Source organism: Caretta caretta, chromosome 1, assembly GCF_965140235.1.
Source record: "Caretta caretta isolate rCarCar2 chromosome 1, rCarCar1.hap1, whole genome shotgun sequence".
NCBI lineage: Eukaryota > Metazoa > Chordata > Testudines > Cheloniidae > Caretta > Caretta caretta.
This window is the reverse complement of record NC_134206.1, coordinates 82,700,042-82,714,810: the sequence shown is the minus strand read 5'-3', so window position 1 is coordinate 82,714,810 and position 14,769 is coordinate 82,700,042. Positions and strand designations below refer to the sequence as shown.

Here is a 14,769-nt window from a genome sequence, read left to right as displayed (position 1 = left end):
AAGAGTTGTAGATGAGTTAGGGTCAAGGCAACTGGATCCATGATTACTCAGACCCAGTGACTCAAAATCTCCTGCTCATGGAATGCAGAGGGCCAGGCCTGTGGCAGCTATTCCACCCCATAAACTGGAGTAGCAGCCACAGAGGGACTTGGCTGCAGATCCCCAGCCTTGTCCTGGGTTGGGGAGCTGGTGGATTTTGACACCAACCTTCAAAACCCAAATGCCCCAACCTGGGACAAGCACAGATGAACAAACTTGATTGCTGTCAATCTTTTCAGGTGACATGGGTTCACCTACTGCTGCAAATATATTGCATTTTCATAATTTATTGCAGAAAAAAATGATCATGTTCCACCAGCACTAGACAAGTTTTTATTAGAGCCAAGTGAATCATTTGCAAAAACAATTTATTTAACAAATTTTGTCTTCTCCTGTCTGCCCACTGTAGGAATTATAAAACAACTGTTTCTGTAGTATGTATTATGACATGTAAAACAAAAGCAAACCCTTAGTTACACTGATGAGATGTTGAGTGGAGACTTTGCTCTGCTGCCATACTTTGCTTTTTCTACTTCATGCTCTGACATTTCCTCTGCCTCAGTTCAGAAAAACACTTAAGCAGGCTTAACTTCAAGAGTATGGGTAATTCAGCAAAGCATAAAGCAAGTGGGCCTCAAGCCCATGTTTAAAGTTAAGTATTTGCATAAATACTTTCTGAATAGGGTTTACACACTTGAAGTTAAGCATATGCTTAAGTGCTTTGCTGAATCAGGGCCTATATGACAAACAAGAAGAGTGCCTCTTTCCACCATTCAGAGCCAACAGAAATAAGAGCTAACTAGAGATGTTGGGATGAGGAAGCGAATTGTCTAGTGATCACTCTAAAGAAGGTGGTGATTATTTAATGGAAACCATTAAAGGAAGAACAGAAGAATTTCTAACTGATTACAAATCATTTTTATGCTGGAAAAACACAAACAATCCAGTGGCTGTTAGCATGTTACATTCCTTACAATTTTGCTTTTTAAGTGAAGATAAAGATCAAATGCCATATTGATATAATGAATGGTTTCTCCAAAACCTATTTTTTAAAACAAAAATATTCCAGAGACAACTAAAATTTGGGGCCCAGATTCTGATGGGAGCCAGTGAGCGCTACTACAATACAAATAATACATAATACTAATTGATAACATTTTTGCTTAATACTTAGAATGTTTACAACATGTTTTTTCTTCTTTTAATGCGTCTTGTCTATGGCTATCACTTATTTTAACATGCACTGTTTTCCTAGTGTATTTTGTCAGTGGGGCTCCAGGGACAGAATTTTGGCACTTTAAGAGGACACTGGCAGAGTTAGTAGGACGGCCAATTACTATTTTATTTTTAATGTCCTGGTAACTCTTTGCAACTCCTTTGTTACTTCTCAGTAATAGTTTCATAAAATGCTTCTGCAACACAGCAGTGGTACGTAACAGACTGTGGAGTACCTTCCCTTATGACTAACTAATCCACACTAACCCTTCCCAAGACAGGGATGCCCTGTTATCAGAACGTTTTTCTCAGCATGTGGCATTACCAAAGAACTCCAGCCCTAAGTGCCCATTTTGAAACTGGCTCCCGCTTGCTGTATCTTCCTGGCTTCCAGCTGGTAAGTACTCTTAACTTCTCCTATGTGTTTTTTTTTTTAACCTTTTTTGGCAAAAGTTGTTAGCAAAACAATCCTGTAGTGACACACACAATGGAGGGGCAAACATTTTTCATAAGGACATTGTTTTCCATATAAAAATTCATAAAGAGATGTACACAATGAGTGTTCTTTCCTATTAAAAGATAAACCTTTGCAATGCCACTTTAAAAACGAATCTTTCTCTGATCCCTTTATCATTCCAAGAAGCAGCAACTCTTAAACAATCAAATATCTGGATTTATTTGGAGAAATATATTATAATACCTGTGTCTAGCCCCAAATAGTCATACAATATTGGGATAGTCAGAAATCTATTATCCTCTTTCTTTTCTAAGAATTTTTTTTAAAAGTACCTTTTTTGAAGACATCAGTGCTGTGCAGTGGGATTTCTCCCTCTTTTGCTCCTGGAGAACTGGTCCTCTGTAGATGTGGGGCTGGGGAGATGGAATGATATGGCCTGTATACCCCATCTCCTCCTCCTTTTCTGCATTCTCCTCTCCTTCACAAGAAATAATATGTTAGAAGTAATAGAAAAATGTTTACTCCTAATGTAAGGTCCCTTTAAACCTTTCTCTAATATTGATGTAAGCCAATTCTGTAGTTTAGTTTCCAGTTCCCATGATGTGAGCATATTACTGCTGGAAAAACAGGCTGTTATGTTTCTCTTACAGCTTGTATCTTTGTGACTTTAAAGTGCTTGTGAAAGGAGCTGGTGTGATAGCAATGGAGACTGAAATCCCATGTTTATCCACAGAATTGATAACGACGTGGGCAATGAAAGCTACCCCACCAAAGTGTCTCAAACACAACCTAAAGGGGCTGTCTCTAAAGGTGAGGGGGGTTTATGTCCTGTCAGTCCTTGGTCTGTGTGGTGCTGCTTTTTTGGGATGTGGAGATCTGTTTGCTGAAAACTAGACCGGGACCATTTTGTATCTTCACCAATACCATGGCAGTGGTTTATTAATTTACATTTTTGCATATTATATTCTCATTTTTTACATATTGCATTGTTTTTACTCTGAACAATGATCAATAACTATAACTGCAATTTGACAACGCTTTAAAAACAGCTATTTTAGATCTTAGACCAGTAGTGCAGACAAATGGCTTCAGAAATTTGTAATCAGATACTGAACCATTAGCTGCTAGTCACCAATTCAAAATTTAGCCAGTGATATTTAGGTTTGCTTATGCATCTAGGAGTTTGACATGCATATCTCTTTAGAATGGAAATCATGTCTTAGCATCAATGGCCAGCACCTTGTTCCCTTTCTTAGTGAGTCTGGCACAGCTCTTAGGCAAAGGGTGGGCAAATGTGGCTTTAAGCCACTTTTATTCTTCCCTGATTCTGGGGCTAATTTGTGTCAAGTTGCCCCCCTGACTTTGCAATGACCGGAATGTGGATGGTCAGGCCTAGTGGTCAGAGCCAAGGGTCAAAACCAAAGACAGCATCTGTTATCAAGCTGAAGGTCAGAGCTAGAGACGGTGTCAGGTGCCAGAGTCAGAGTCAGGAGTAAGACGGAAAAGCAGGGACCTAGAGTAGGGTAGGAGAGCAGGATCTGGGAGTAGACAGAAGTCTGGGATAGGAGGACAGGAATGCAGGGCTCAGGAGTCAGGTAAGCAGGAGGGATTCATAGTAGCAGCCAGCCACGGATTCCTCTAGTTGCTGAGACAACTTCCTGTTGTTACTCCTTGGTCTATATAGAATCCTTCAGCCAATCCTGGGTCTGGATGTTTCCCCCAGTTGGGAGCTTTGGGGGCAGTGGCCTCTGCTAGCTAACTCTTCCTTGGTGACTCGGTGAGCTGCTGGTGGTGGTCATGACCTGGGCACGGCCTGGGTTCAAGGCCCCTGATCCCTCACATCACCTGCTCTTCTAGTGTCCCATCACACGCCAGATTTTTCAGAGTGGTTTTTGTGAAAGGCGTTTACCAGACCTGGGTCATGGACATTCTCCAGCAGTTCCTAGGACCGCTCTTCATGAGCATAGCCTTCCCCATTCACAAAATACTGGAGTTTACCCCATCTTTTTGGCATCAAGGATCTCATGGATGATGTACTCATTGTGGTCTTGAGCACGTACCCGTGGGAAAGTGGTTGGGAGTGGTGAGGAAACAGGTCTGGAAGGTAGAGTTTCAGGAGTGATACATGAGATTAATTCTCCGGTGAATTCAGTAGGGGCCACGGAACTGATAGTCTAATTTATGAGATGGCCTGTTAAAGTGTAGGATTTTCATTGACAGCTACACATTCTGTCCTACCAACAGGGCGGGCCCCTCCTGTCGTCAGTGGTCTGCCAATTGTTTGTAACTCTTCTTGACTCCCGTCAGGTGAACTTTTAGGTCATCTTGGGTTTGGTGCATGTATTCAGTCCAGGGCTGCTGGATTGAGGGAAGTCGCTGGTAGCTCTGGGTAGAACTGGAAGTGGAACCCTGTGACGGTCCTCACTCAGGGGTGGGTTGGTCAGGTTGTGTCATCTAGTGGTCAGGGCTAAGGCCCATAACCTGCAGGGGGGTTGTTGGTAGGGGAGCCCAGGCCCTCCCACTCCACTGGGCTCTGACAGTCAAGGCTGCTTAAGGCTGCCCTCCCTGCGCCACTTCCTATCTCCCCCCACTACTGTTGTCCCAAAGTCACCATTCAGGTTAAGGCGCTGTGAAGGGTGCCCACTCACCACAAGGTACTTTCTGCTGGTGGTGTGTGGTGTGGTAGCTCTTTTTCTGGTGGCAACCACCTCCTCCTGTGGCATGGCCCAGCCTCCTGGGCCAGCTCAGTCCAAGGGCTTTCCCCTACTGAGGTAGTACAAACAAAAAAAATAAAGGGGATTACCAAAATCCAGTGTTCAGGCTGTCTCTGTGGCAGCTCCTCCCTTCCCTCTTGTCTTAGGGAGAGATTTCTGCCTTCCCTCCACTCTCCTCTGCGGGCGCTGCAGGTCACTGGTCTGCCCTCTTCCCTGCTCTGCCAGAAAATGAGCTGCTCCCCTGCCTTTTAATTCAACCTCCAGTTTGAGCATTTGGGGTGGGGCAGGGCTGGATAGGCCCAGAAAAGCTCCTCAATCTCTTTTTGCTCAGTGTAGGGTTGATACACCCCATCAAAAACCCATAATTTGAAAAAAGGGGCTTTGCTCCATAGATGTGTGTTCTGAGTTATTGTATGCAAACTATGTCTGGGGAAGCAGCAAGGACCAGTCATTCTGGTGGAAGTTGACATAACAGCAAAGGTACGTCTCCAGTATCTGGATGGGTCTCTCTGCTTGACTGTTAGTCTGAGGGTGATAGGTGGAGGACAGACAGGAGTGGATGCCCAAAATCCGGAGAGCTTCTCACCAGGATCGGGAGACAAATTGTGCTCCGTGGTCAGAGACGATGTGCTCTGGGAGACCATGGAGGCAGACAACTTCATCCACCTAGAGCTTCTCAGTTTCCTGAGAGGAGGATAGGCCAGTGCAGGAGATGAAGTATGGCATCTTTGTGAGTTGATCCATGATTGTCAGGATGGTCATGAACCCATCGGGCTTGGGTAGTTCTGCTACCAAGTCTAAGGCAATGACTATCCAGGGGCCAGGTGGAATCTCAAGGGGTTGCAGATTTATTGTACATCATGCAAGAGGCCACATATTCCTGCACCCTGGCCTGTATGTGAGGCCACCAGAAGACATGAGAGATGAGGATCTGAGTTTTAAAGTGATCAAAATGTCCTGCCAAGTGGGGAGTTATGGCCTACCTGTAGGGCAGTAGCTCTTGGAGGCCTGGGAGGAACATGCATATGCCCTTTAACGTAGGTTTCCCTTTCTCAGACCTTGTGGGGTTCCTTACTTATGGCTTCCTGCTCTTTTGGAGGGATCCCATGGGCCAAGGCTGATCTTATGAGGGTAAGCAGATCATGGCAGAGAGCTGTGCTCAGAAGTTTTGAGGCTTGAGGATGCAGGAGGTTTGCAGGTTCAGATCTTCAGGTCAATGTAATACTCACCCTTCTGAGACAAAGCATCAGCCTTGCTTTTTTTGGTTCCTGGGTGACAGGAGATTATAAAATTGCAGCACAAAAAAAAATATGGCCCACTGAAGTTGTTGGTTGTGGGCAATGGCCTTACTCAGATATTCAAGGTTCATGTGGTCAGTGTACACTGGGACAGAAACCAGGAGCCTTCTAGATAGTGATGCCACTCTTCAAACACAGTCTTAATTGCCAGGAGTTCTTTGTCTAAAATGTCGTAATTCTGCTCCGCGGGTATAAGTTTTCTGGAATAGAAGGAAAATGGATGTAGCAGTTGATGATGACTGTGACCTTCAGACAGCAGGGTTCTGATTGCTAAGTTGGAAGCACCTGTTTTGAGGATGATGGCTTAAATAGTGTAGGGGTGGACCAATATGGGAGGGCCTCGGGAGACCAGAGAAAAATAGTGTTTTTGCAGAGGAGAGCTGTGAGAGGAGCAGTCCATTCCTAGAATTTCAGTATGACCCTCCCATAGAAGTTCGTGAACCCCAGGAAGCACTGTATTTCACAAACATTCTGTGGCACTGCTCACTCGAGGTCTGCCTTTACCTTGCACAGGTCCATTTTGATACCAGAAGGACACAGGATGAATCCTAGGAATTCTATGGAGGACTGATTGAAAGCACATTTTCCTAATTTGATATAGAGGCCATATTGGCATAGGATGGAACAGATATGCATAGCGTGCTGTTCAGTGTTGCCCAAGGAAATAAGTATGTTGTCCAGGTATGCTACCACATGTTGGTCCAGAATCATTTAATAAAATGCTGGAACATCATGGGTCCATTGTCAATCCAAAAGGGCATTTCAAAATCCTCTAAAAGTGTCCACAACCTATTTGAAAGATGGTCTTCCATTCATCCCCAGCTCTAACGTGCACAGGATTGTAGGCCCCCAGGAGGTTTAACTGTGGACACCTGAGCAGTACTCACACAGTCCATTAGCTCAGGGATTACTGGCAACGTGTACCAGTTTCTAATGGTGATCTGATTTAGGATCCAACAGGCAACACATAGAGCTCCCATCCTTCTTTTTAACAAAGAGGACTCTGGTGCCCTGAAAGGCAACATGGATTTATGAATAAAGCCCTTGTTTAGGTTTTCCTGAAGGAAAGTGTGCAGCACAGTTAGTTCAGGCTTGACATATCATATATATATGCCTAAACAGATTGTTTACCCCTGCTTGTAGCTCAAATGGGCAGTTGTAGTCCCTGTGTGGGGGCACGGTGTCAGCATTCTTCTTTTTCAAATACAACTTTGTAGTCACTGTATTTGGATGGAAGTTGAAGGCCAGAGTTGGTAGGTGACTTTGCTGGCCCACTATCCTGGTGTGCGACCATTGGCGACCTACTGCACGCTGCCCAATTCCTGGGGGAAAGCAGTTCTGCTGGCAGAATTCTGAATGGAATTCAACTTTTAATTCACACCAGCAGAAAAGGGGGTTGTGGATGACCAGCCATGAGATACCCAGGATCAGAGGGAAGTGCAGGGAACAGATGGCACTAAATCATAGGGTGTCTTGATGCCCATGAATCATAACTTCAGGTGGAAGTTTCTGTAGTCACTGGTCCAGATAATAAGAGGGACCCATCGATTGTCTCTACCAGATCCAGAACAGGCTTGGACTGCAGGAAAATCTGTAGTGCCTGGGCCACCACTGCATCAATAAAATTGTCTGCCAAGCCCAAGTCAATGAGACCCTGCTGCTGAGGGAGTAGTTGGGAAAGCCCCAGGATTTGCAACTCAGTTAGGACTTGTAGGTGCATTGCTGGTCGATGGGAGCCAGCACATGTCCCTGACAGGACCTCAGTTGGAGTTTCAGGGGCATACTCTGTCAGAACGCCCAGGCTAGCCCACTTCACCAAGCCTGGGTTGACCTGTTTCTCAGATTCCTTCTGGACTGGGTTCCTTGTAGGGCAACTGGAAATAGTGGTGTCGCCAGCACGCTCTCTCTCTCTCTTTAGGGGTGAGTTACCCGTGGTTTAGGTCTGCATCAGTTTGACTGGTCAGGTGGAATATAATAGTGGGGGGCATAGTCACGCCCCCCCTCTTTTTTCTTCCCATCACTCACGTAGAAGATTGTTGATCCAGATGACAAGCTCTATGAAGGCATCCAGACCCACTGGGATCTCATCTTGGGCCAGTTTGTCTTTAGCCTTGTCCTGTAAGCCCCATCAAAGCTGATATAACTGGGTCGTCTCATTCCATTTTGTGTCTGATATGAAATGGTGGAAGTGAGCGACATAAGCATTGGCTAGGCCTGACCCCTGTTCGAGTTTCCTTAGGGTGGCCTCAGTGGAGCAGGTGTGGTTTGGGTCCTTGAAGATGTTCGATATCGCTCTCTTGAAGACATCTCAGTTAGATAAAATTGGACTGTTGGCTTCCTACAGGGAAGAGGCCCTGTCCAACGCTTCACCTGTCACCTACCAGGCCTACCTTGATATGTTTGGAAGCTTATACCTGTGGTCAAATTAAGAACAAAAGGCAGCATTGTTTCATGAAGCCTTGGAATTTGGAGCGGCTTCCACTGAAGGACTCAGGGAGAGGATCAGCATGTCCATGCTAGGGAACAGCACAGCACAAGCATGGAGTGCAGCATTTTCTGTGTGGAGTTGGTGGACTTGATCCCCCAATGCCTGATTCTCAGTGAGCCGGAGTTATGTTCTGCACCTGGAGAGCTCAGTTGTCTGACTGGAGGTGGTGCACTTGCTTGTGCAATACAGATGCTCCTTCTGGTACAGAGAGCTCTGCTGGGTCCATTCTCATCTGGGCCTACTCAGAGAGATTAATAGTGGTCTGAGCAAGCTGCAACGAGTAGGACATGGGCAGTCATCCTAGTGTTCAGAGCCAGTCTGGTACCAAACCAAAGTTCAGAGCCAGAGGCAAAGTCAGGTGCCAAGCCGAAAGTCAGAGCCAGAGGTAAGGGGAGGAGCAGGAACCTAGAGTAGGGCAGGACTGCAGGAACAGGAAGTAATCAGGAATCTGGGATAGGAGGACAAGAACCAGGAGCAGGTAGGGAAGCAGGAACCAGGAGCAGGCAGGAATGCAGGGCTCAGGTAGCAGGAGGGGTCTGTACTAGCAGCCAGCCAAGAATTGCTCTAGTTGCTCAGAGAACTTCCTGTTGTTACTTCCTGGTTTATATGGAGTCCCTCAGCCAACTGTGGGGGAGTGCTGGATGTTTTCCCCAGTTGGGAGCTTGGGGGCGGCCCTCTGCAAGCTAACCTTTCAGTGGACCCTTTCCTGGTTACTCAGGTGAGCTGTTGGGTGGTAGTTGTTGCCTGAGGCCCATGGGCCTGGGTTCGAGGCCCATGATTCTTCACAGACTTGAGCTGGAGCATTTTGTAGGCTCCTCTAACATTCACTGGTTCCCTGTGGTCCCAAAGGATGGTGCAGTCTTAGGGATCCTGAGGCAGGGCTCCCTTTTCTCCAGACACATCTCCTGTGTCTGCAGTCTGCAGAAGGGTTTTGTAGGCTCCCTGTATGTGATGGGTATCCTCAACTGACCAGTTCACTTGGCTATAGGGTTAATTTATGCCACCCAAGTAGCAGAAAGCAGCTGAAGTATACAAAAGAATTGGGCACAAAGGTAATAGGAACCTTGGACATATCTCAATACAAATTTGTGCCTGCAACAATGGGGCCCCAATTCTAGTTGTGCCTTTAGGGGTCTACTGTGAAATGAATAATAACAAAAAATAATGATTTCAGCAGAACCCTGGGAACACTGACTCAAGAGTATTTTAAGAAATAAATAAAAGAACTGAATTGTGTTTAAATTAAAATACATATTTGCCAATATAAATATTTGATATCTGGATCTTCAAAAACGCTCAGAGTTGGCTTACCCCTACTCCCATTGATGTCAAAGATAAAACTCTAACTGGCATTAATAGGAAAGTTATACCAACACGGAGCACTTTTGAAAATGCCACCCATTAGTTAATCATAGCACACAGCTCTTATATAGCACTTTTCATAAGTAGATCTCAAAGTGCCCAACAAAGGGAGGTCAATATCACTATCCCCTTTTGAGAGATGGGGAAAATGAGGCACACCAAGGTGAAGAGACTTGCTCAAAATCACCAGCTGGCCAGTAACAGAGCTGAAAATAGAACCCAGCTTTTCTGACTCCCAGTCTAATTCCCTAGACTCTAGACCACAGGGCCTATTGGCTCTCAGCTCTAACAAAGTTTTAAAAAATATTTTATATTGATATTCAACATTGTAATCTATGTACACCTTGGTGTGTGGCCACTCTTACATTCTGATTTTCCTAACCTGTTGTTTTTCTCTAAATACTCTGTGTCAAATGGGTGCAATAGTTGTCTTACTCTATGAATCCTCCGTAACTACCTATAACAGAGGGCATACATGAAATTATATCCAATTCCACATATTTATAACTACAGTTTAAAAATAATCATTTTACCTAGTGGTGAAGAGAGGCCCCATTCCATCATTCTTGTGATCTTCAAGGCACTGCCACTATGACCATATATGGATAGCTTCTCTTCTCTTGTGTTTCAGTGACATCTTTACTTCTGAGAGGAAATATGTGTAAAGAAGAAAAATGTACATCAAAAAAAGAAATGACATTTTCTGGCTCATCCCAAAGTGTGTTGAACACTAAAGAGCGCAAATTTCTTTTGTTACCTTCTAGATTCAAAATAAAGGAATATTTGTGATCCTTTTTGGAGATACAGTGTTTCATTTCTTTATTTGGCTAAATTCCACTTCTGTAGTCCCAACATTGCTGATGCTGAATATCTAGCAGAGAACATGAGTCAGAGATAGATCTGTGGGGAAGAGGCCATATACTCTTGTAAGTAAAACATTTAATAAATTCAATAATTGTGCGTTATTGTTTTACTTCTAATACAGAAGTTGCCTAAAAAAAATCATATTAAACTATTGAGAGTGGTAACAGCATAGTTTAAATAATTGTTTCACTGACATAAAAAAACTCTTTTCTTTTGGTAAATTGTAAGCATAATTCAAATCTAAGGAGCAGCCCATCTCCTTATATTCTAAACTAAGAGTTATCTCAGTCATTTGAGTAATTTACACATTAGACTTTAGGCAAATTATGCCCTAAAATACACCTACTCATAACAGCATCAGCAATCAGCAAGTGGCAGGGGCACACAGCAGCAGCGGAGATGTTGCTTGAAACCCCCGTCTCTTTCAGGGTTGGGAGGTGAACCCACGTGAACACACCTCTGAACTCTGGATCTTCGCTAAGGACAACAAACTGTGAGTGGGGTGCAGCAGAAGGAAGGGGGAGTAGGGTGTTAGAGGGACATTCATTTGTTGGATTTTCACACTACATGGTGGGAAACTGAGGCAAAGGATGCTGCCCAGTGTACTATGGGGTGGGTGTTTGCTTATGGTTACATGCTTTTGAAGCCTGGTTGTGGTGTTTTCACAAATTAATGCTGGGTTCCCTTTCCCTTTTCATATAACTTTTGTTATACACAGCCTGTGAGTGGGGAAGCATTGCCTCTTAGAGGCGCCCAGGGTGGTGTTGAGTTTTGCCAGATTACTGGATGAGGGCTTGAGCTGGTTCTGTTTTGTATTGTTAAGAGGAATTTCTAGATATTGAAATTGGCCCTTGTTGCTGCCGACACCACCTGCAGAAGGGTTACAGATGGTTAAAGAGGTGGCTTGATCACAGCCTATAAGTACCTACAAGGGGAACCGAAATTTGATAATAGTCACACACATTGAACTATGAACCTATGGGAGGTGGGACTGCTCTGGAGTGCCCCTTTCAGGTCCACTCATGGTACTGCAGGCACTCAAGTCTGCAAGGCTTGGCCTCCTGCTTGGGATAGGCTATGCTGTAAGCTAGGCATCAGTCTCTAAACAACCAATGAACAAAATAGCAGCTAAGGATTTGGCTGTCTGCACCTTAAACAAAGAGAAAAACCTTCAAATATAAGTACTTAGTTGCAGCACTTAGAGCAAGGGCAAGGCCCTGGCTTGGGCCTGGGTTTTGTTAACTATGAGAAGCTCTTCCTCTCTCTCACTGTCACTCAGCTCTGCCCATGAGCAAAAGCAGGCAAGCCTTCTTAACTGGCCAGATGGTTCTTGATTGGTCAGTATTTCCGCCTAGCCCTTCTAGGCCTGTGGAGGACTGTCTTATTGGTCACCCAGTGTGAATGGATTTTCCTCGGGTGGGAAGTGTCCAGGTGCTGATGACTCCAGCACAGGGCAGGAAGGCCCAACAGACACATATTGAATAATGAGGAGAAAACTGAATACTGAATAGCTGCTTATTGAGTGAGCACAGTTTGTTCTGTGCATAATGAGGCAGGGGTCTTGTGGAAAAAATAGATCATTCAAGACTGTATCATAATGCACGCTTGAAATTTGCTGTTAGAGTATTGTGATTGCTCACCTGAGTCACATGATATAGTTTTTGTTCCCTGATTGCGTGATCTTTATAAACTGGTTTATCTCTGTATCAAATACATTTTATTTTTTTATTTGGTTAATCATGCTTACGGGCCTGAAATTTGCTTTTTGTGAACGCTTACATGAACAAAGCTCTGGTCGTAAGTATTTTCACCAATACCATATAGCAATATCATAAAGAGGTCTGAATAAGGTGATCTGAAATAGCTTTGGTGATTCATTTTAGTGACAGATTTTTTAATTGTTTGATTAGCTTTCTTTAAAAGTGCCCAAAATGTATCTTGTTCTTGTCAGGATCACAGATATCTATTCTGTGTTTCTGCTGTGCAAAATACAGAAAAATAAACTATTCATGCTGACAAGAAGTGGATCACAATGAAGAACAAAGCTGCACATTTTGTTTCCTTTATTTTATCATGATGTTGTTTTACAATAATTCTAGAATACTAATACGTTGCTTCTACATTGTGCTTTTCAATAAAAGATTTCCAAGTGTTTTGCAAACAAGTTAATTAACACTCATGCAGTACCCTTTCACTATACTGTAAGGCCCACATTAAAGATGGAGAAAGAGTCACAGAAAAGTTAAGTGAGTTGCCGAGGGTGAGACGGTGCATCAGTGGTAGAACCAGGAGGAGAACCTGTATCTCACCTATAGTCTGTTCTAACCACTGGAGCAGATGTGCCTTGACTAGATCTGGCCCTGTTGCAGTTTATAAATGGCTTGCATAACATATTCAAATTGTACAGAATCTAAGGACTTGTATATAGACCGAAATTACACCAGTTTAACTAAACCAGTTTCTAGTTGAATTGGTGAAATCCCCTTGGGTGGACATTCTTAAATCAGTTTCTAAATGAATTTTGTAAAATACTTGTCTACACAAAGGAATTTCATCCATTTAACTACATGAATTTAGAAACGGATTTAGTTAAATCGGTGCAATTACTGTGTGTCAGTCCGGCCTAAGTTTCATTAAATAAATAATAAAAAAGAAATAAGTCTTCTAGACATCATGATGGCAGAGGAATTCTTCCAAATGCAGAGCGAGTGTAACTAATAAATGTTGGCTGTAGACAGCCTGAAACAATGGCACTGGATGATGTGAACTCTCGCAACCCATAATCTAATTTAGGGTGTTTAATTTAAAGCCCAATGATGATGCTTTACATGTAATTATGTAACTATTCCTTTGCTGATTATTTCATACAAAGGGATAGAGAATGGAATAAGAATAAAGTCCAAAGGGGGTGAAAAATCATTTGTTACTTCAGGGTGTGAAATTCAGAGGGAAGGAAAGAAGATACACAATTGTAGGTAAAAAAGAGAGAAACAGGAAAAGAAGGATGGAGAGAAACACAGGCTAGAACTAGTGTTGGTCCTAAAGGTCAGCATATCTTCTCACTGAGCGTGGCTGACTGTAACATTCATAAATAATGATGATGATGACTCAAAGTTTAGTTAATAGCTTCCCCTTTGTGGAAAACTCCCATCCACCATGAATGGAGGGCAACATGGGGTTCTACATTTCTGCCCAGGCCCACACATAATTAAAAATGGAATTCAACACTCTCCAAAAATGAGTACTAGAGGCACTCCCTTCCTCTTTTCTTAAAGGTAGGCTGCAGCTAGTTTGTTTTTTCCTGTAATATGTACATATTTCTTGTATGGAGTGAAAAGCTAACTGCTTGTGTCACATACTGAAGATTAATGTTATATAAAAGCACCTTAATTTTTATGGGTTTATTTTCGCCATGCCAGGTGTCATTCCCTGTGATGTCAATAGGAGTGATGTGCACATATGGTGAGGAAAGGCCTGTGAGAGGTTGGGTATGCTAATGCCTTGTGAACAGGCTTTCTCATAAGGTTTTGAGCACATTGTGATTTGGACTGTCAGAAATACTGTGAAAACAGCATTTGTGGCAATATTTTGACATTTCATGGATAAAACCAGTAAATGCAGGCATTAGAGAGCTGAATATTCTGAAGGATCAGAAAGGTTTGACTGGAGAAATGAGAAAAGGTTCTGTGAGGCTTTAAGTGGACTAATTTACTCATTCCTATTCCAGTCTCCTTGAACAGATTATTGTCACAGTTGTCTTCAGGGATTATAATGGTTTATTTTGTCAAAGGCATCTTGATTCTCCGTACTGGTACTCCAGATGGGCAAACCACTTTGGGAAAAATAAGAAACATGAATTTTCACTCATCCTACAGACGGAATGTGGATCTTTTTGGAGGTTTGAGAAACGTCCAGGTAGTCTTCCTATGACTTCACTGCCCTTTTTCCTTTATGGGCAGACTTTATGGCTTCTTCTCCAGTTGTGAATCCTCATTGGGTGAGTTGCAATGGAAGATCCTCTTTTGGGGAGGAGGTCAGGATGCCAACATACTGTAACAGCAGAAGCCTTTAACCTCTCTGTTGGACCCTGCAGTAATGGCTCTTCTCAGTTTAACCATCACTGTAGTCACCTTGTTCCTTCAGCTCCAGAGCTCAGTGAGAATTTCAGTAGTGGTGTAGCTTATTAAATTGTGTTCTCTCTGGGGTTCTAGAAGCAAATGTGTGCACTCTGGATTTCAAGCAGTGGAAATCTGGGACATCCTCTCATCCCTATAATGGACTTGTCAGTAAAGAATAGGATGTACCATTCAAGCAGCAGATCACTGAGTTAGG

At 43.5% G+C, this 14,769-nt stretch overlaps 2 long non-coding RNA genes across 5 annotated transcripts in view; one reads left to right on the top strand and one right to left on the bottom strand.

The window, feature by feature from the left end:
- The window catches only part of LOC125637856 (uncharacterized), a 223,932-nt gene that overhangs the window by 77,312 nt on the left and 131,851 nt on the right, over positions 1-14,769 (bottom strand). For both annotated transcript variants that reach the window (XR_012668805.1, XR_007357093.2), the window contains exons 2-4: positions 10,331-10,473; positions 10,107-10,218; positions 2,044-2,189 (exon numbers count right to left, since the gene is read on the bottom strand). This is a non-coding gene — a long non-coding RNA (uncharacterized LOC125637856). The remainder of the gene's footprint in view (positions 1-2,043; positions 2,190-10,106; positions 10,219-10,330; positions 10,474-14,769) is intronic.
- Positions 1-14,769, top strand: part of LOC125637847 (uncharacterized) — a 149,352-nt gene that overhangs the window by 78,576 nt on the left and 56,007 nt on the right. The window contains exons 5-7 of one of the 3 annotated variants that reach the window (XR_012668804.1): positions 1,532-1,651; positions 2,445-2,521; positions 10,205-10,324. The exons of 1 other annotated variant lie outside the window; for it this stretch is intronic. This is a non-coding gene — a long non-coding RNA (uncharacterized LOC125637847). Of the gene's footprint in view, positions 1-1,531; positions 1,652-2,361; positions 2,522-10,204; positions 10,325-14,769 lie in introns of those variants that run through there. One more of the 3 variants, XR_012668802.1, reaches the window with a different exon arrangement.